Raw genomic sequence first — 20,855 nt, 5'->3', positions numbered from 1 at the left:
AATGGCCCATTATCATAAATCAGTCTTAATGCATTAATTGTGAAGCCTCCCCACCCATTGCTACTCCATGAAGGCAGGAACCATGTCTATTTTAGGTATTTCTATATTTCCATCACATACACAGAGCCTGACACAAAATAAACATTCAAATATATTTGAATGAATAAACCAAGAAAAGACAAATGTTTAAGTCAGTGTTTTGTTGCCATGACCAAGATACCTGTTAAAAACAATGTAGAAGAGGAAATGTTAATTTTGGCTCATGGTTTTAGAATTTCAGTCCATGATGAGCTGAATCCATAGCTCTGGGTCCAAGGTGAAGCAGAATATCATGGTAGAAACACATGGTAGAGGAAAGCAGCTCAGAACATGACAAGTAGGAAGCAGAGAGAAAACTCTATTCAATCAGAGACAAAATATAACCCCCAAAGGCATACCCCCGGTAACCTACTTCCTCCAGCCATAACTTACCTGCCTACAGTTATTGTCCACTTAATCCATATCAGTGGATTAATCCACTGATCAGTTCATACCTCATAATCTAATCATTTCAGCTCTGAAAATTCTTGGATTGTCTCACACATGAGTGTTAGGGGTATACTGTTTATCTAAACCACAACATCAACAGAAGGTTTCTAAGACTATAGAGACAATTCTAACATCTTTCTCTTATAATAACTAAAAAGCAGTGTTTATGGTTGAAATTATTTTAATAAATGGAATCCATAAAATCCATTCTAGAGTTTCCAAAAAAAAAGGAGTATCACTTTCAACCTATAACTCTCTTAAAACATTTGAGAACATAGGAAATGATGTTAGTTGATCTTGTGCAATTTATGTCTTCTCTTAGGCACAAAAGGAACCTTCATGGACATGGGTGAGGACTTAAATTTCTATAAAATATTTAAGATATAAGGGCTAGGTCTTGACTCTAATTCACCCGTTTTCTAATTATTTTCCTTAAATAATCCTCTCTGGCAACTTGTCATGAAACTCTTTCGGATGAACATATTCCTTCATCTATTCATTCTTTCCTGTTGACATATCCATTAGGTGGCTCTTCATTCTGTTCAAAAGCCATTCCCACTCAATTGTCTTATCTATTGAGACCTGAGGTATTCATACTGATTCTTTTCACATTTTATTTTCTGCAAACTACAGAATATGGTTTTCATGAAAACAAATAAGCGTTTTGGCTTTAATTTCTGGTTTGTTACTCTGCAGATGCTTCAGCAAGAATTGTTAGACTGCTGCATTTTGGTCATTTGTAGGTCTGCTCAACCTTAGAGCTGTTGATTATATAGCAGCTAGGGAATACAGAGAATATTGCACTGAATTAAAATCCTAACCCTGATATTTATTGGATGTGTGCCCTTGGGAAGTTTCTTTTCTGAATATCTGAAACACTGTCTGTAAAATGAGTGTAAGAATGTAACTAGAGAATCAGGTATACCCCATGGGATTGCATGTAAGAATAGGTAGCATGCGACCTACTTGGCCTACTCGTGACAAGTATTCAAAAATGTACACTTTATTCATTTATTGCTAAACAGAAAAATGGATACACTTTTTCTGGTCTACTAGGCTGCTAACAACTTAAAAGATTCCTTCTGCTATATGATGGAAATGTATTCTATAATAAAGACCCTACTCTGCTACCATCCATAGAAAGAGAAGATGGATACTTAAGCAGAAACTAATGAACATTTTCCTTCTAGCTCCAGTCAAGGGTCAACATGAGTTGGTACATTTTTGTCTATCATATACTTGTAAATGGTCACATTAAATCAAAATCATCTATTTTCTCCTCCTCTGGTATATAATATATTAAAGGCTATAAGCATTAAACAACTGGAGATAAGTCTTTTTTTTTGACCAGCATAATCATAAATTAAAACAGACATTGAGAATTTTGAGCAAAGAATAACTTACTGGTATCTATATATTAGAAATATAATTCTGGGAGCAATGTAGGAAATGAATTTGTTGTTGGAAGAAAGGAGGAGTGGTAAGATATTAGGCAAAAGGAAAGCACTTAGAAGGTTAAAAATGATGAACTAAAGTAGCAGAAAGAAGATCAGGCAGTTGAGAAGGATTACAGTGTTATTAAGAAGCTATTATCTGGAGATGAATTGGTTGCATTGAAGAGGAAAAGGAATGTCTTTTTCTCATAGACTTAAATGAAATGAAGGAATACCATAGAAACATGTTAACTTTGATATTGATTTTGAACCTGAAGGAGTTCATGTAATGAATTCAATTTAACCCATTCATTTAGAGCCAGAGAAAAAGTCAGAACATCTTTGAAAAACGACCCTGGTAGATGGTAGTTGTTGTGAAAGAAGCTCACAGAAAAGGCAATTTGGAGAGATTATTGAAGATAAAAAAATAATATAGTTAGGTAAGATACAAAAGGATTTTCAACAAACTGAGGATTTGGATAAGGTTGAAGTCTCTGGATTTGCAGTGATACTGATTGACATGGCTGTATGATTTTTTCCCCCAGCAGCTACTCAATCTTTTAGATATGGTATATATTGAAGGCAGACTGTACGGTTAGTAGAAGGAGTGTGTTATCAGGGAGTAGAGCACTATAAACCTGGAAGGTAGTCAGCATTTGAGGTGTGAAAATGTGTTAAAAAGTGACCCAGGCAATAAATGTAGAAAGTGAGAATGGTGAATAAATTAGGGAAAATTAAATAGATGCTGGAAGTCTAGGTGGCACAGTTCAGAGACTGAACTCATGATGGTTCAAGAGAGATAAAACACAGGAATTGGTGATTTGAGTGTACTCCTTCAGAAATGAGGAAATATGAATCCCTAAGGAAATGTCTAAACAACACTGCACTCCTGTCATCCCAGCTGAGGCAAGAGAATTGCAAGTTCAAGGCTAGATTCAGCAACTTGGTGGGGCCCTAAGCATCTTAGGGAGACCCTGCCTTAAAATAAAAAAATAAATAAACAATAGAGAACTGGGGATGTAACTCATGGTAAAGCATCCCCAGGTTCAGTTCCCAATACCAACAAACAAATAAAACAAAACCCTGCACTATAAATTTTTAATAAATGGTTAAAGAGTTTGAAGGGATCAGAAAGGGAGGAGATTCATGTGAGCTGATATGATCTTGGAAGTCTTAATAAGGAAGAGGAATCTGTGCTGGAAAGAAAGACTGAAGTTTTTCAGGGTGGAAGGAAAATGAGAGGGAGAAAGAAAGAAAAATCTCATACTTTCTCATTTTTCTCCATAGAATTTTAAGAATAGGTGATGTATTTGAAATTTGTGGAGAGGTATTTATCAAAAGCAAGAAATTCTTGAAAGGCAACTAGAAAAAATGAATCAGGAAGCAGAATGCAAGACTTTAATGCCAGAATAAGGGGCATGGACTTCATTGTTTGGGCAGTACTAATTTCAGTTACAAATATTTAAATTGAGTAATACAATGTGGAACAAAAACTGTTCTTATATATATATATATATTTTTCTGTTCTTCACTCAATCTCAAATGATATCTAAAAATATTCAACAAAATCATTAATTCAGAACATCATATTTTCCAGGGCATCTCAGGAACTAAATTTTGCTGGCAATCAAACTCCTTTGAGCTATTAACATGGACTCAGCATAAATGTGGCTTAAGGGCTAATTGATTGTTAATGTATTATATGTAGTAAAATTTAATAAAACAAAGAAACTCATATTTTCTTAAGTGAAATGTAAGTACGTAGGAAACACTGAGTAGCCAGAGGCTAAATATTGTCATATTACTGTGGATCTGATCATACAAACAATGTGATCAAATTATGGTCACATTTTTAAAATATTTCTTAGCTCTTATTATTTGCACAGTGTTTAGATGTCTTATCTATATTCTATTGTTTACACACTAATTGGAGAATCTAGTCAATTTTATTTATAATTAAAAAGTATGAAAAAAAGCCATATATAATAAGAGAAGTCTACAAATAATTTCTGTAAGCACTCTCTTTTCCTCAAATGAAATGTAGGGCACAATACAAAAAAAGGAAAAAGTTGAGTTCTTTCTTCAGGGAGATTTTTGAAAATTGCCTTTTATTTTTCCTTGATTGGAAAATGTAATATTAGGTAAATATAGGTATAGAGCTTTGAATTGCCTTTGCTTAATAAGGGGAACATTGGCCATTTGTGGTCAAATGATTTTAAATTAGATAGAATCATTGGGAGAAGGTATAAGACATTAAAAATAATTAAAATATAATCATTGTAAAAATAAAAAAATAATTAAAAATAATTATTTTAATAACTTAAGCTTTTATAACAGAAATAACAAATATTATATGGGGTAAGGTTGAATAATGAATACCAATGGTGACTTCAAATGTTCACCCCAGTTAATAATGCATTTCCGATCCCTGAGAAAACCAACTCATAGTCTGTGCATTGCTGCAGAGTTTATAGATCTTTCTGGGTCTGAGATTGTCTTTATGGAAATCTCAGGGTTTCTGTTTGATAGTGTTGGTTACAGGGAGTTGTTCACAGAAGAGTTCAGTCAAAAGAAATCATAGAAAATCATCAGGAAGCAGCAGATCTAGTCTTGGTGGAGCAATTATGAAATTCATCTGGAAAAATAAGAGACCCAGAATAGCTAAAGCAATTCTAAGCAGGAAGAGTGAAACAGGTGGTATCACTATACCAGATCTTAAATTATACTACAGAGCAATAGTAACAAAAACATAAAATATTTGATCAAAATTGCTTTTTAAAATCAATATATAATTACTGATATTGAAAATTATGTTCAACTTTATAGTTCATTTTTATGTAATATCAAGCAAACACTTAGAATTATTATAAAATTACTTTCTGCAAGACTTTCTGCAGATAGCTTGGAGCTCCAAGCATTTAAACCCTATTTTTCCTCCTCTACCTACTTTCTTGTGTTTGTCCCCATAGGGCACCTTCATAGTACTCTCTCTGTTTCTGTGGGAGTTTCTGCATAAGAACAATGGGGTTAGAGTTCCACTGATACATGAAGACACACAATAGCAATTAAATGTGGAAGTAATCACAAATTGCCCTATCATGTTAAACTGTGACTGAATGTGTTCAAACTCAAATTCCTAAAATAGGGGCTTCAGTCACTAACATTACCCAAAAGTAGGAAAAACAAAAACAAAAACAAACAACAACAACAACAACAACAAACAACCCTCATTTAACCAGTAACTTCCTTCTGCACTTTTATGAAAACTCAAAACTCAAGACTGTGTGAATATATCTCTATCAGGGAGGAATCCTTACAAATGAAGGGCCATAAACCATGGGTTTTATCAACTTCATGCTAAGTGTGTTTCTAAATAATGGTCTTGGTGTGGGGTTTGTTATCTATGACAGGGGTTGTCTAGGGTTAAGACTGCCCCCACAAACCACTATCCATTAGAAGAGGCCCTACCTCCTTAATTCTCAGACATCATTTAGAACAGTCCTTATTTCTCCTGTTCCCACAAAATAAATTAACTTAAAACTTGGGGCTTAGTATGTTTTGGATCATTTATTCCTAACTTTCAGAGAAAAGGTAAGTTGTATTTTATTGGAACAACTATAGGAGAAAATATTTTCCTAACACCAAGAGTCAAAATATTCTGATTAGGTTTCGCTGAGTAGATAAAGTCTTATTCATTGTAGGTAGCAAATCAAATCATATTCAATGTCACTTTTACTTCTTCTTTTTAAAAATAAATTCTTCTTTAGAGATTTCTCTTGACAAAATGTGGCATATTGTCACTTAATCTTCTGTCTTGGTTATGTAATACTGAGATTGCCAGGAGGCAAAAATAAAGATACTAAATTAACAAGTTAAAATTAGTTAGATTCTCAATCTTAGAAAAAAAAATCCAATCACATTCCCAAGTAGCATTTTTCTTAAACCTCTCAAATTAAATTATAATCTTCAGAAGCTGAAAGTCCCATAAAAAGTCAATTCCAAGTGTGCAATTAGGTTCCTCTTACTTGTAGACATGGGTTTTGAAAGATTACAGAATTACAAGCCTATGAGAATTAAAATGTAATTTATAAAAGTTCAGACTTTAGCAGAAAATTTCCAGTCAAATACTTTTCAAAATAATGGATCAACTATTTTTAAGTTTCAGAAAACCTAAAAAGGTGATCTTTTACAATCAAAATTATTTATTGTATCCCCATTATTCTGAGTCATAGATTCAAATCTTTGTAAATAGTCATATTTCCTTCATTGCAAGGGTCCCAGACCTTAACCATCTTTTAAGAAAGGAAAACAAAATTGTCAACTATATAATAGAATATTAAGTTGAATAGTTTTCAAAATATGTCAATTTTAAAACTTGATGCCAGTGAGATGGAGCTTTCACACTAATGTTTTACATGCAGAACAAACAAACCTTAAGTATTTTTCCTACTTGTTTGTCATACAAAAATAATTGAAAGAGCTGAAAGCAATATATAGTAATCTTTTATTTCATTGAGAGAAAGCATCTGTGATCAAAACTATATGTTTTTATATAAGTCAGCGCATTCAGAGGATTTTACATACTTCTGCTAAAATGAAGCCAGAGTGACTTCATGGCATACACTCATCCAGAATTAAAATATATCTAATGGCACCCTAAAGGCTACACTTGTTTGATTGCATTCAAAATTTTTCATGTTCCAGTGAATTGAATGAATTTCCTCCTCTCTAGAAAAAATGTTTTCCATATTGATAAAATAATGTAATGCATGATTTTATTATATCAGATGAAAAATAGAGGGCCATTTCATTAACTTTACCCAAATTAAATTATTCCCTTGTTGACAGAAAGGTTTTCTCTAACAGATAAATAACCTCAAGACATAACTTCAATTCCTCTGCTGGTTCAGGCACATTTTGTATCTAGTTCATCCTTTGATATTATAATTAAAATAGATACTTCACAGAGCACAGGTCATGCCAATGGTGGAGGAAATAAGGTCTGTGAGGACCTGTTAGGAGGCTGCTGGGAATGGCAAATTAAAACTAGGGCAATAACTGAATCTGAATGAGAAAAAGTCTAAATAATAGCATGCAAAGCTAAATGGCAGTTTCAATCTGGGTACATACGTACAAAGCAGTCAGACATGGTAGACAAAGTGCTTTAACCTGGGATAACCTTCAATATCAAGTGGATTTTAGGAAAACATGTTTTTGATTGGGCTGGTTAGTCTCCACTTGCTCCTTTAAATACATTTTCTCCCCTTCCTTATATTGCTATGTGAAAGAGAAGAGTAGTCTAAACTATCACTTACTCCTTCTTCCCTTCTGTTTTTTCATGTGAATTCCCCAATCAAGCACAAACAGGAGGTAGAAATGGGGAAGGAGAGACAGTGTGGGGGTTCCTCTGCTGTCCTCCACTCCTTATTTGCATCTGAATTATTGTGACTGATGGAAAGAAATTAGTTGAGCAGTTAAAGACTCAGGAGTAAGCAAGGAAATACTTAGTAGTCTAAGATCTGCATGTTTTGCCTTCTGAATCACTTCATTTCCATGGGTTTTGTTGTTTGTTTGTTGGCTTCAATGGGCTCTGTTTTAGTCTGCTTTTTTCACTGCTGTGACCAAAAGACCTGACAAGAACAATTTTAAGGAGGAAAAGTTTATTTGATGCTAATGGTTTCAGAGGTCTCAACCCTTAGAAGGCTAATTCCACTCCTTGGGGCTCAAGGTGATGCAGAACATCATAGCGGAAGAGTGTTACACAGGGAAACTGCTCAGAATATCACACCAAGAAACAGAAAAAGACTAAGCTCAGCTGACCAAATTTACACCCCAAAGTCACGCCCTTAAGGACCCACCTCCTCCAACCATATCAATTGGGTAAGACAGTTGGTAATTAACTGAGAGGTGACCATAGGCAAGTAGGGCTGAAGTCCCCATATAAACTTTTTCTCCTCCTAAATTGTTCTTGTTGGGTATTTTGGTCACAGCAGTGGAAACAGCTGCCTAATATAGGCTCCATGAAAACAACTGTTCTGCACCCTCAGGTCTCATATAGTAATGGCTTCCTAATACTTCCATTCCTAGGAAACTTCACTAAAAAAAAAAAAAAAAAATTTCCAAACCTTCTACACTAGGATTAAGCTATCCTTAGTTAATATTGCTATTCTGGCCATCTATTACCTGCCAAAATTCTGATTGACACCTGGCAATCTGTCTATTTTTAAGAAGAATCTAGATATACCTGAAAGTGACTGAGCCCAGACCAACTCAGTAACAACCCATGAGGAGGGTGGTGGATATGTTCTTTAACAAAACACTTAACTGGAGAAAAGTATCAAGCAAAAACAGACACATAACGTTCCAGAAATTTTTCTAAGGACATCGAGCATACAGTGATTCATAGAGAAAAATCTACTCAGTCTTGGTGACAACTGAGTGTCTGTGGCACTTGAGCCACAACACAGTGAGTGCATCCGTGGGTTGCCCAAGAATACTACACCTGATCACCTGCCTCCGATTGTTCATAGAGGAGAAGTTTCTCACTAGGAGGGGCAATGCAAGAAGAGTATGGCTCTGTACCTCTTCCAGCACAAAACCTACGTGTCAAGCACGAATAACACCTTAGGCAAAGTGGTCCACTGTACTTGCTCCCCAGTGCTGAGCAGTGATTCTGTTTTGTCAGAGGCAGAGGCCAGGCTTATGGACTAGAAATTCCTGCAACATGACTAAGGGGACTGATTTCATTTAGGAAAGCGGGTGGAGAATTCTACGCCTACGAAAATAATGGAAATTTTGATGGAGAGCAATGAAGAGGGTACTTGTGATATTTTGGAAATAAGCAAAACGACAAGCAATTAGAAATTTGATAGAGAAAACCAGGGAAACAACAGCTAATAAAGTCATATAGTGCTGTCCTCAAATTTTGACTCACCTGAGATGGAGAAGCCTATGTACAAACACTAATTTTCAACTAATTTGGAACATTCAAAAGAGGTCATGGTATAGACTCAATGACTTTTAAAAGCCACACACAGATACACCAAAAAAGGGTAGATGCCTACCTGACTCAAGGAAGTTGTTTGAGCTCATCCCTCATCAAACACTGGCCGAAAAAGAGATGGATCCGAACCAGGGCAACTCCCAGAAAACAAGGCTTAAAACATTATAATCTTCCCTGAAAGCATAGAAGACTGTGTGGATGCCCTAGCTGTGTCTTTTCAAGACAGATTAGAGAAAGGAAATTAAATCTGCCAGAATGTGGAGCAAAAATTGCAAACTATGAGAGCAGCTTCCACAAAACCTGAGAATTTGTTGATACCAAATTCAGACAGTAACATTACAAGGAATATAAACTACCTGGTAATTTTCCTTATGGGATTAGATATAAAAACCCTCAACAAAATATTAGCAAATAAAGTTGAGAAACATCTAAAAAGAATTAAGCATCATAACCAAGTGAAATTTGTTCCAAGAATCCAGGGTTGGCTTAACATCTGAAAATCAATTATGTTATATACTATTTTAAGAATTTGAAAAAGCTCAACAATACGTATAGGACCTATGAAAAGTTATATATGATAAAAAATAATATTACCAGGATGAAATTTAAAATTATTTTTTAAATATTGGAAAAGACAAAATGATAATTAGTAACAAGTACTTAAACAAAAGAGGTAAAATATACACTGAAAGTTATAAATATTAATGAAGGTAACTAAAGAAGATTTAAAATTATGGAAAGATATTACATGTTTAGTAATCAAAAACTTGTGGAGATAGAAATACTCTTCAAATTGATCTACAAATTCAATACAATTCCTATAAAAATAAAGCAGCCTCTTCCTCCCAGAAGTTGATCAGCTATTTTCAAATTTCATGCAGAAATGCAAATGATTCAGAATCAGCAAAACAACTTGATAAAGGAAATCAGGATTTGAGTACTAATTCTTCTAACTCTTGATTTCAAATTTTACTACAAAGCTGCAGTAATCGGTACAGTTTCTGCTGGCACACGGCTAGACCTGTTGATCAGTAAAATTGATTTGAAAGTGTAGAAAAAATGCAGATGTTTGTGGACAAGTAGTTTTGAAAATGTTGTCAAGATCACTTAATATGAGAAAGAAGACTGTTTTCAATAAATGCTATTGAGAAACTATGTAAGTGGAATCCTTACTCACATTATGCACCAAAGTAGTTAAAAATGTCTAATAGACAAAAATATAAGTGCGAGAACCTTAAAATTTAAAAATGCTCAGTTTTCTTCTTTTCTTTGCTCTGTGTGTGTGTGTGTGTGTGTGTTCACTCTAGCAAAACCTATAGGCTCATGCATGCTAAACAAGCAGACTACCACTTTTCTACATTCCCAGGCTCTAGAAATTTTAGTGACCAGGAATAGGCAATAGTTTCTTAGATATGATATTAGGACCCAAGTGACAAATGGAAAAAAAAATACTACATTGGACTTATTCTAAATTGAAATAATTTGTGCTATAAATTATACATCAAGAAAATGAAGATATAATCCACAGAATAGGAGAAAATATCAACTTACATTTCTGATAGTGGTTTATACCACAATATATTAGCATGACACACTCTTACATTTCAACAAATAGTCAAACTGAAATTGACAAAGAATTTGAATAGACATTTCTCCAAAGAATACATAAAAATGACCAATAGGCACATGAAAAAATGTTCAATATCCTTATTCACTAGAGAAGTGCAACTTGAAATGATAATGGGATACCTCTCTATAGCCATTCAGATGGCTAAAATAAAACGACAATATAAAGTTTTGGTGAAGATGTGAAGGTGGGACCCTCATTCATTGCTAGTAGGAATACAAAATGGTGCAATCCCTTTGGGAAACAGTCTTGCCAGTCTTCAAGTTTTTAAAAATAACTCTATCAGCCAGGTGCAGTGGCTCACACCTGTAATCCTAGTGGCTTCTGAGGCTGAGACAGGAGAATCTCGAGTTCAAAGCCAGCCTCAGCAACTGCGAGGTGCTAAGCAACTGATTGAGACCCTCCTGCCACATCTCATGCAAGAGGTGGGAATGCTGTTCTCCTCAGTGGAATGGGATGGCTGAGAAATAAAATATAAGGGTAATAAAACAGCAAAAACACCACAGAACACAGAAAGTACTTTCAAAAGTGGGGGCAGGATGGGGCAAGCTCATCAGACTAATTGAGCTTCTGGACAAAAAGGAGCTGTGCCTGCTTTATTTATATCAGGAAACATCAAAGAGATTCTATAAAATGTTCTTTTCCAAAAAAGATTAAAGTTTGACCCTTCAGTTCCTAATGGGTTATATCCATTTCTGGAGCTACTATGAGGAACTTTCCTAGAGAGCAGAGGGAAAAGTCTGTACATTGGGCAATCTATTGCCATGGGAGAACCATGGAAAGTTCCTAATGCCAGGCCTATCTCTCCTTGGCTACCAGGTGAGAGAAGATCCTCATGCATTTTACAAATGGCTTCCTGCAAGGCCCTATCTCTAAATAAAATATAAAATAGAGCTGGGGATGTTGGCTCAGTGGCCGAGTGCCCCTGAGTTCAATCTCAGGTCTCCCCTGCCCAAATAAATTAATAATAACTCTATCATATCACCCAGAAATTCCACTATTGAGGTATTTGCTCAAGAGTAATATATATATATACACACACACACACACACACACACACACACACAAAGATGTGCATGAATGCTTGTAGTAGCTTTATTCATAATACTCAAATAACTTTGCTATGTTAGTATATGAAAGCACAACCAGTGAAACTCCACACCATGTACAACCACAAGAATGGGATCACAATTAGAATAAGTTATACTGTATATATGTTTAATATGTCAAACTATACTGTCATGTATTCTTTAAAGAACAAATAAAAGCCTAAATTAATTTTAAAAAGCAAATTGTAGAAATACCACAAATCATCATCAACTCATAAAGGGGCAAGCAATAATAGGCAAAGAATTAGTACTTGGCAACAAAAAAGGATAATGTTGTAATATATGCTACAATGTGAATCAAGCACAAAAACAAATTAATTTAAATGAATGAAACAAGTTTTAGAAGATCATATGCTTATGACTCTTTCTAGATGAAAGGTATTATATTGCATGTGCTACATGGAACCACTTATATTTAAGTGTATTGAAATATATAAAGATGAAATTACTGATTAATGGTTACCTAGGACTCGGTGAGAAGGAACAGTGGCTGCTAATGAGTACATAGTTATTTGGGGGTTGATGTAAATGTTCTAAACTTTGATATTGGTGATGACTGCATGACCAGTGAATAAAAAAAGTCAATGCATTGTACACTTTTAACAGGGAAATCTGAATTCTATCTGTTAAAAAATAGTAAGAGATCAGACTTCTGCCCCCAAGAAGAAAAATCTGGAAAGGTTTTTGGAAACTGCCAGTATCTAAGAAATATGAATATCATCTTCTGTTAGAAAAATATAGTGTTAAATAGAAACAGAGACAGAAGATCAATTACAAATTGGAAATATGAGGAAGCTATATGTTTCTAGGACTTTTCATAAGTACAAGAATAACTCCAAGTCAAACCAATCATGCAGCACTGTTACTTTGGTGGAACTCATTGAACTAAGGCTCCCAGTGCACATACCATTGTGCAGTCCCATTCTCTTTAATCTGTGCTGCCTCAGTGGCCTGCTTTATTCAATTCAGTGTGGGGATAAGTAATGCTAAGTCAGTTCTGAGCCTAATGCTTATTAAGATCTTGAGCTTCTACCTTTTTGTTCTTGGAATTCAGCTTCCATAATGTGAGAGTAGAACCAGGAAACACCATTGAGCTTTTGAACAATAGCCAGCACCAAATGTCAGTTGTGGGCGTGAGCTATACTTGGACATACTGGTCTCATGGAGCTTCCAGATGACATAAACGCCAGCTGGTATCTTGAGGATGATTACCCAGCTGAGTCAAATCAATTCCTAGAATCATGTAACATTAAAATGGTTTTAGAGTAATCTGTCAGTCATACAGATAACTGAAATATGAAGCATGGCTGTAATGGTTAATTTGAATTGTCAACTTGATTTGATTAAGAGATATCAAAGATTAAGAGGATTATGGGTATGTCATCAGGGTGTGTCTAGGAATGATTGGCATATGGGATAACCAACTGAAGTAGAGACCCTCCCTAAGCATGGACAGCACCAACCAATAGGATGATGGCTTGGATAAAATAAAAGTTGGAAGAACAAAGAAGCAGCAGATGCAAGCTTGATTCTTCTTGAATGGGTTCTTGATTGATGCATTGATCACCTGAAGATATCAGACTCTTGCTTCTTCACTCTTCCAAAGAGGACTCTGACAGTGATTCTCTTAGACAGGGTAGTACTTTTGATCCCTCTTATTTTGAGGCTTCAGCCTCTTGGCCTATGCAGCTACTTATTTTTATAGCAATCCAGCCTGCAAATGGCCATTCTGGACTATCCAGCTTCTGATCTCATAAGCCAATCTAATAAGTCCCCTTTTATAATTATACTTCCTGTTGATTCTGTTCCTCTAGAGAACCCTACTACAATGGCGTATCTCAGATATACTTGCTAGTGGGGTAAAAAGGCTCCTAACTTATTCCCTGTTCTAGTCAACTGTGACACACAAAAAATGTTGGGTTGACAGAGCAGTTTGTCACTAGTTTTCTGCCCAGTAATAGGATATATAACCTTGGATTCTAAATAAAATAACCAAGAAATATTGAGAAGATTCAAAATCCTTGTTTCCCTTAACAAAACCAACCAAATGAACTAACTTTTATTCCTTCATTCACTTAGTGAATAAACATTTATGAAACTCTTTATTTTGTCCGGGGTATTGTTCCAAGAATAGGATATCACCTTGAATAAAAGGACAATTTCACTGACTACACAGAGATGTCAGTTTTGGAGATTGTCATAATTCATGTGATATGTGGGGGCTTGAATTTGAGAGAAAATAGCATAAAAGATGGAGAGAAGTGGGTAAGTTTAGGAGACAAACACTTGGGAGATGATGTCAAAGTGTCTGGTTAAATAATTAGATGTGACATGATATAGAAGGAGAAATAAAACTTAGTTCTGGGGTTTCTATCTTGGGAAAATAGAATTGGAAGTAAGTTGATTTGTTCTGTTTCACTGACTTTAAGATTTCTTTGGGATGACTAAGGGAGATATTTATAATGGAATTGAAAGAGTGAGCCTAACTTATAAAAAAAGACAAAAGTTAGAATTATGGATTGCAATCATCATGAGTTTTAGTCAGCTTTTTTTTTTTTTTTTTTTTTTGACACTATGACCAAAAGACCTAATAAGAACTATCTGGGAGAAGGAAAAGTTTATTTGAGGCTCACAGTTTTAGAGATTCCAGTCCACAGTGAGCCAACTCCATTGCTCTATGCCCAAGGTAAGGCAGAACATCATGGTAGAAAGGTGTTGAGCAGGAATACAGCTCAGGACATGACAATCAGGGAACAGATAGGGATTTCTTCACCAGGAAAAACATAAACCCCAAAATTATGCCAACAATGACCTATCTCCTCCAACCACACACAACCTACCTACAGTTACCACACAGTTAATTCATATCAGGAAATTAATCCACTGGTTGGGTTACAACTCTCATCATCTAATTATTTCACCTGCAAATTTTCTTGCATTGTCTCACACATAAGCTTTTGTGGGACACCTCAAAGCATATTGAAACCATAACAATATCGAGGTGCATCAAACTGTAGGAAAGGCTAAAACCGCCTTTTAATAAGGGGACTTATTTGGTTGGCTTAGGAGATCAGAAGCTGGATAGTTCACAATGGCCATCTGCAGGCTGGAGAGAGTGTTTCACATGAAAAGTGAGGAAGGTTTGAGAGAGGAACATGAGCATTTAAAGACCTGGTGGAGGCAAAACAGACCACCAAAGAGGGTAAGGTGTGGACAGAAATAGGAAAAGAAACCAGGCACAGTGGCACATGCCTATAATCCCAGCAGCTTGGGAGATAGAAGCAGGAGGATCACAAGTTCAAATCCAGCCTCAGCAATTTAGCAAGGCCCTAAGCAACTTAGTGAGACCCTGTCTCTAAATAAGATATAAAAAAGGGCTAGGGATGTGGCTTAGTGATTAAGTACCACTGTGTTCAATCCCTGGTACCAAAAAAAGAAAAGAAATAGGTAAAGAACCAGAGGCATATGACACCACACATTCAGTCAAGTGGGACAGTGCTTCTAAAAATGTATATAAGATAAGGACTGTAAAATAGCAATTAATTTCCAAATAAGCCAATTACTAGTGAATGAAAAAGAAAACTCTATGGTATAGTATGACTTCAATGCATTGATTAAGCAATGGATGATGAAGAATGGATGAGGAGGAAGATATTTAGCATAGAAAGTACTTTTAAAAAACTTGCTTGGGAAGAAAGAAGAAGAAATAGAAAAATAGAATGAGTAGTATAAAGGGGGCTGGGTGGAGAAGGCGGGTATCTTCTGCCCACTATGCCTGCAGTGAGCCTGCAGTATCTGTAAAGAAGTTTTAAAAAACCAATAGTAAAACAGACTAATGTCTATCTATCATCATCGTCACCATGCACAAAAGTGATGAAAATACACTTCTCTCAGAGAGGACCACTTAACTCTACCATTTTCTCCTCAAACCACTGAGTACGAAAGGAGGACCAGTCCTCTAAGAATGACTTGTAACTTGTTTTATTTGACTATGGTTATAAAAAGGAAAGAACTTGTGAAAATCTTGGTCACTAATGTGACCAAGACAGCCATAACCTCTGCCTCAGTGTGATTAAACCTTAAGCCATCTTCCTGCTTCTAGACTCCTGGCCTCCTTATTTTTTTAAAAAAATATTTTTTAGTTGCCAATGGATTTTTCACTTTATTTGTTTATTTATACGTGGTGCTGAGGATTGAACCAAGGGTCTCATACATGCCAGGCAAGTGCTCTACCACTGAGCCACAATCCCAGTCCCCCTGACCTTCCTCTTATCTTGCTCTTTCCAGAATTTAGATATCTAACCTCAGAGATCTCTCTCCTCCCTCTTATCAGAGAACTTCCTTTAGAAGATTTGTAATCACGAATTATTACTGGGAAACTTTGAAATATAAATCTTTTAAAAAAGCCTATTGTTGGTTTTATGACCCAAGGCTTTCTTAAGGAAGTGGGACAGTCCCTATGAATGTAATCACCAAGGAAACAGGGCTTATGTCTCAGGAGCCTAGCAGGAGAGGAAGCTAATCTTCGTGGACCCTGCTTCAGGTTTTAAAATGACCTGTGGTTTTGAAGGCCTTAAAAGGTTTACCTTTTTTTGAAGGTGAGTTCTCAAACACAAATGGCCTACTTTCCTCACACTAACTCACACAAACTCTCACGTGATCCTTGTTTTTAGTGAATTTTACACTGATTTCTGCTCTCTCCTTTCTATTAAAATAATATCCAATAAAGTTTTTCTTACCTGTTTAACTTATCAGTGCATTTTTTTTCCTACTCCGACAGTAAGGATGGAATGGGTGGAGGTATAGATTCAAGAGAGTAAAGAAATAATCAGGAGAGTTTCTTGAAAAGGTGAGATAAAATACATGAAGTGTGGTTTGTTTTAGCTTGAAGAACAGTCATCCTACTATTTGAAACCTACCAGATACTATTACAAATGGCATGAGATACTCTTACAAATGGCATAAGTCAACTGAAAGGAGTTGACTTTCTGTTTAAGACAAGATAAAGCATCATTCTTTGAAAGAATGTGACACTTTGAAATTTTTTATGTTAGATATCTAAAATTGTCCAATTTTACATATTGGCATTTATTCAAGTTTCGGTCCCAAATTTTACCGTCATTCCAATTCTCTTCATATGGTTTGTTAGACAATATTTCAGAGAAACACAGTTTTTTAATGTTCTTACCATTTACCCTTAGCTCCATTGCTTGTTCATTTTTCACAGCACATTTTGCATAGGCATGGTTAGTATTTATTTCATTGAGTTGAATTGCTTTTTTTAGTTGAAATATCATGAAGTACCAACACCATTATTTCTCAGACCAGCAACTAAAATCGTAAGTTGAATTCAGATTTAATGTTCTGGACTTTAGCCTTGAATAATAAAAGACTTATTCATTTAGACAACATTGCCACTCAATAAAAGAAGAAATTTTCTAATAGTTATACTTTCCAGCAGTAAGATTATTTACTTTTCAATAGAATAAAATTTCTGTCCTTAGAAGTATTCATGCATGTAGGCAAAGATCAAGATGTTATAAAAAGAGAAACCCTTATGTTGTTCCTAGTTCTAGTGCTTTGCAAGTGTATGTATTGAACAAATTTCCTAGTTTTACTGCATTTTTATCTACGCATAATTAATTCACTAGTTGTTGTGGAACTCAAATAAGCTAAATATATCTTGTTTTGTAAGTTTTGAGTGTATAAGCTGTCAAGGTTTTATCAATAGTTACCAGTATAAACGTGCCAGTTGCACATAGTCTATATTATGTGTTCATGTAAAGCTGTACCCTATGTATGATATCTAGCTTCTAAAAGGTGTACCTCACTTATTTCTAGTATCTATTGATGCCAAATATTTTATGATGAGAGGCTGTATCCAGTACCTATCACTAATTTCTTCTCTCAGTGTTTTCTTAAAGTGCAGTGAAAGTTGCTGGGTTCTGTCAACAGTTGACATTTCTGTAATCTTAGGTGTGCAAATCAGGATTGAATAGGAGCAAGAGGTGGTCATGTTGCTGATAAGGCAAGTTTCACAATGCTGGTAGTTTATATGTTCCTCTTACTCTCTGCAGGTAAGAGGAACATATAAAAATGATGAGCTTCAAAAATTATACTTGCTTTATACATTGAAAATATACCAAAATGTCTAATTGACATTGATTTTCCCAGCTTTGTCTTTGAATGATGAATGTGCAATATTATTAGCAGGACAGCATGAGTGGTGATTTACCTTTTATTAGTATTAAAAGCACCTCATTCTTAAGTTATTTCTTCTGAAACTGTATACCCTTTCCATAACAAACACAAAACATGAAAAGACTCAATTAAAAATAGAAAATGAGCACTTTCAGCCTCATGAAAAGCTAGCTGTTTGGTTTTAGGCATGAAATAGTGTTGAAAGAAGTAATCTAGAACAATAAAGGATGAGGGAAATGACTTGCCAAAGAATGTGCAGGAGGTGATTTTGTCCTTCTAGAACAGAACAGGACAAATTCTAAAACCATGCTAGTTTTAGAATTAGTTATACTTTGGACATCCAGGTGCTATAATATTGCTTTCAACAATATTTAAAACTTTCAAATGAAGACTACGTGTCTCACTTTCCTCCCCTTCTCATTTCTAAAATTTGTTTAGAATTTTTGTGTTTGGTTAGTTTGGATACTAGTATATGTTTTAGTATCAGTTGGATACTAGTATCAATTGGATATGTTTTAGTATCAGTTGGAATTCTAATTGATATATAGAACATATAGAGTATAACATATCAAGTAAATTCTACTATATGCATCTAATGTCTGGATAATAGCTCTTATAGATTTTCTGTTCTTCCTTGCAAAGTAGGCATCAGGTATGGCCATGAACTTATTTAAATAATGACATTTCTCCCAAGTTCCCCTCATATAATTAGTGGAGTTGATTGGAGGGGATAATGTTACATTGAACAAGCTAATGTTAACTTTGTGAAATAGCAATTGTTGAAATAGTTTTCCAGTTTTCAAGAGAAAAAAAACCAAGAACCTTAATATTGATTTGTTTTTATAAAGAAAAAATAAATAATATAGAGGATTAGATTCAGGTTACCAGATCTTTCACTTACGTCAGATAACCACATTTGCTCTTTCTCTTCCTATATAGATGGCACATGTACTTAAATACACTTTAAATTTTTGTGAGTAATGTTTTTGCACATTTAGTGAGTATTTTTCATAATTTGTAATGAACTCTTCTTTCTGTATTACTATACTTTTTATTTATATGAAAAAACAAGTAACCTCAAAATATGACTGTTAAAGCTAAAACCATACTAATATCAAATGGAGAATTATTTTTTTTTGCTTATTTCTGCCATGTTATGAATATGTTTTTTAGGTAATAATTTTAAATATATATCTAGACCTAGATTTTTGCTATACTTAAAATGCATGATTGAATTATTTTATGAATATACAATTAATTCCAAAACTTTTTATTATGCTAATTGAAGATATAAACTTTATATTTAAACTGTGTAATTTGCTAACAAACAGTCCTTGTCTTCTATTTATTAGGGAAGAAAACTAGTAAGGGATTTAAGGCAAAATTCAAACTGGGATATATTACTTAAAAATTTGAAACGTTTTTAAATGAAGGCACACATTTCAATCCAGTTCACTATTTAAATGGCCTCATGAGCTTTGAAAGAGTCATCTCATATTAGTTAAGAGAGAGAAGGAGTACTATGCAAAGGCTCTTGAATATGCAAATTAAGCAGTATTAATTAGCTCCAGCAGCCATATATTTTAAGTTTAAGTGTTAGAACTTAGCTAAGGCAATAAGACCAAATCAGGTCTTGGTAATTTGCATTTTTATAGTTCTTCCTAAAGCAATCTTGCATTGACTGTTATTGCCAAGAGAGGGCATCTACCAGTGTGTAAAATGCACTGCCCTCTAGGCCGAACATTAAGTATGATCCCTTGTTGATTCTCAACATTTCTGATTAAACTGGTAATACTTTAATAAGGCACACTCTTTACTGTGTTAAACTCTGGTAAATTGAATCTCTGAAATCAAGTGACATTTGAGAAATGACAACAGTATTTCATTTTCTTTGGGATCTGTTCGTTTTCGGTTTTCATTTGCATCCTTGCTGTCCCCTTGAGGCACACAGCAGAGTCTTCTTTAAAGAATCTTACTTAGCCCCAGCATTAAAGTAAACAATGAGCAAGGGTTCAGTCTTATATACGTCTTCACATTTGTTTTCTAGCTATGTTGCTCTAAAGTTCTTAGTAAGCCACACTAAGTCATTCTAAAGCAATGTTATCCTATAGGTAGAGAGTATGAAATTACTGAAAATAGTATTTTGGTATTCACCTTGGCTATTTCAAAGATTTAGAAATAACCTATTTGTAGAGATTCATTTCAGAAAGGTAAAAAGTTTCTGCCTGTTACATGACTCTAGACATTTATTTTCTTCCAGAGAATCCTGCTGATTATGCAGGGATAATTATCAGCAATTACCTGTCTCAAAGGCATGGTGTTAAGAGGCCACACTTCTCTGTTCCAGAGAGACTATTTCCAAGAAGGTAATCCCTGCTGGAATGTATGGTATTTCTTTGAATGCATCTTGAGAAGGCTGATTTCATTTTACATTTTTTTCACCTATGTCATATCTCTAAAGAATAGCATCACTTTCCGTACTTAGAGTCCAATTTACCACTGACTGTAAAAGGTTAAGTCAACCAGATTTCACAGTAGTATTCTGCACAAGATAAATATCAGTCATCAGAAAGGTAACAGGGTCACCAGAACCACAATTTAAAAGTGTTGTGGAAGAGGATTAGCAATGAGCCATGTATAACATGTATAACACCATGCAGATTGTGGATTATGCTATTCTAGGTAATTTCCTTTCAACAAACACTTTTGAAGCTGTTAAGACACAGACCTTGGATATTCTTCAAACACTGTTATTACTCTCATTTCCCAAGAAGGGATTAAAAAAATAATCCAGATTACCAATTCATATGGCAACAAACACTGCTATCCTCCATTGAACAAGGGAGGGAAAATGTAAGGGATATCACAAAATTGACAGAGCACAGAAAGACTATGAACTGGGAGTCTATTATGATGGTGGACTGCAGGGTAGGGAAGCCTGGCTTCTATTGTCT

Source organism: Callospermophilus lateralis, chromosome 6, assembly GCF_048772815.1.
Source record: "Callospermophilus lateralis isolate mCalLat2 chromosome 6, mCalLat2.hap1, whole genome shotgun sequence".
Lineage (NCBI taxonomy): Eukaryota > Metazoa > Chordata > Mammalia > Rodentia > Sciuridae > Callospermophilus > Callospermophilus lateralis.
The sequence above is the reverse complement of the archived record's forward strand: the minus strand, read 5'-3'. Positions refer to the sequence as shown.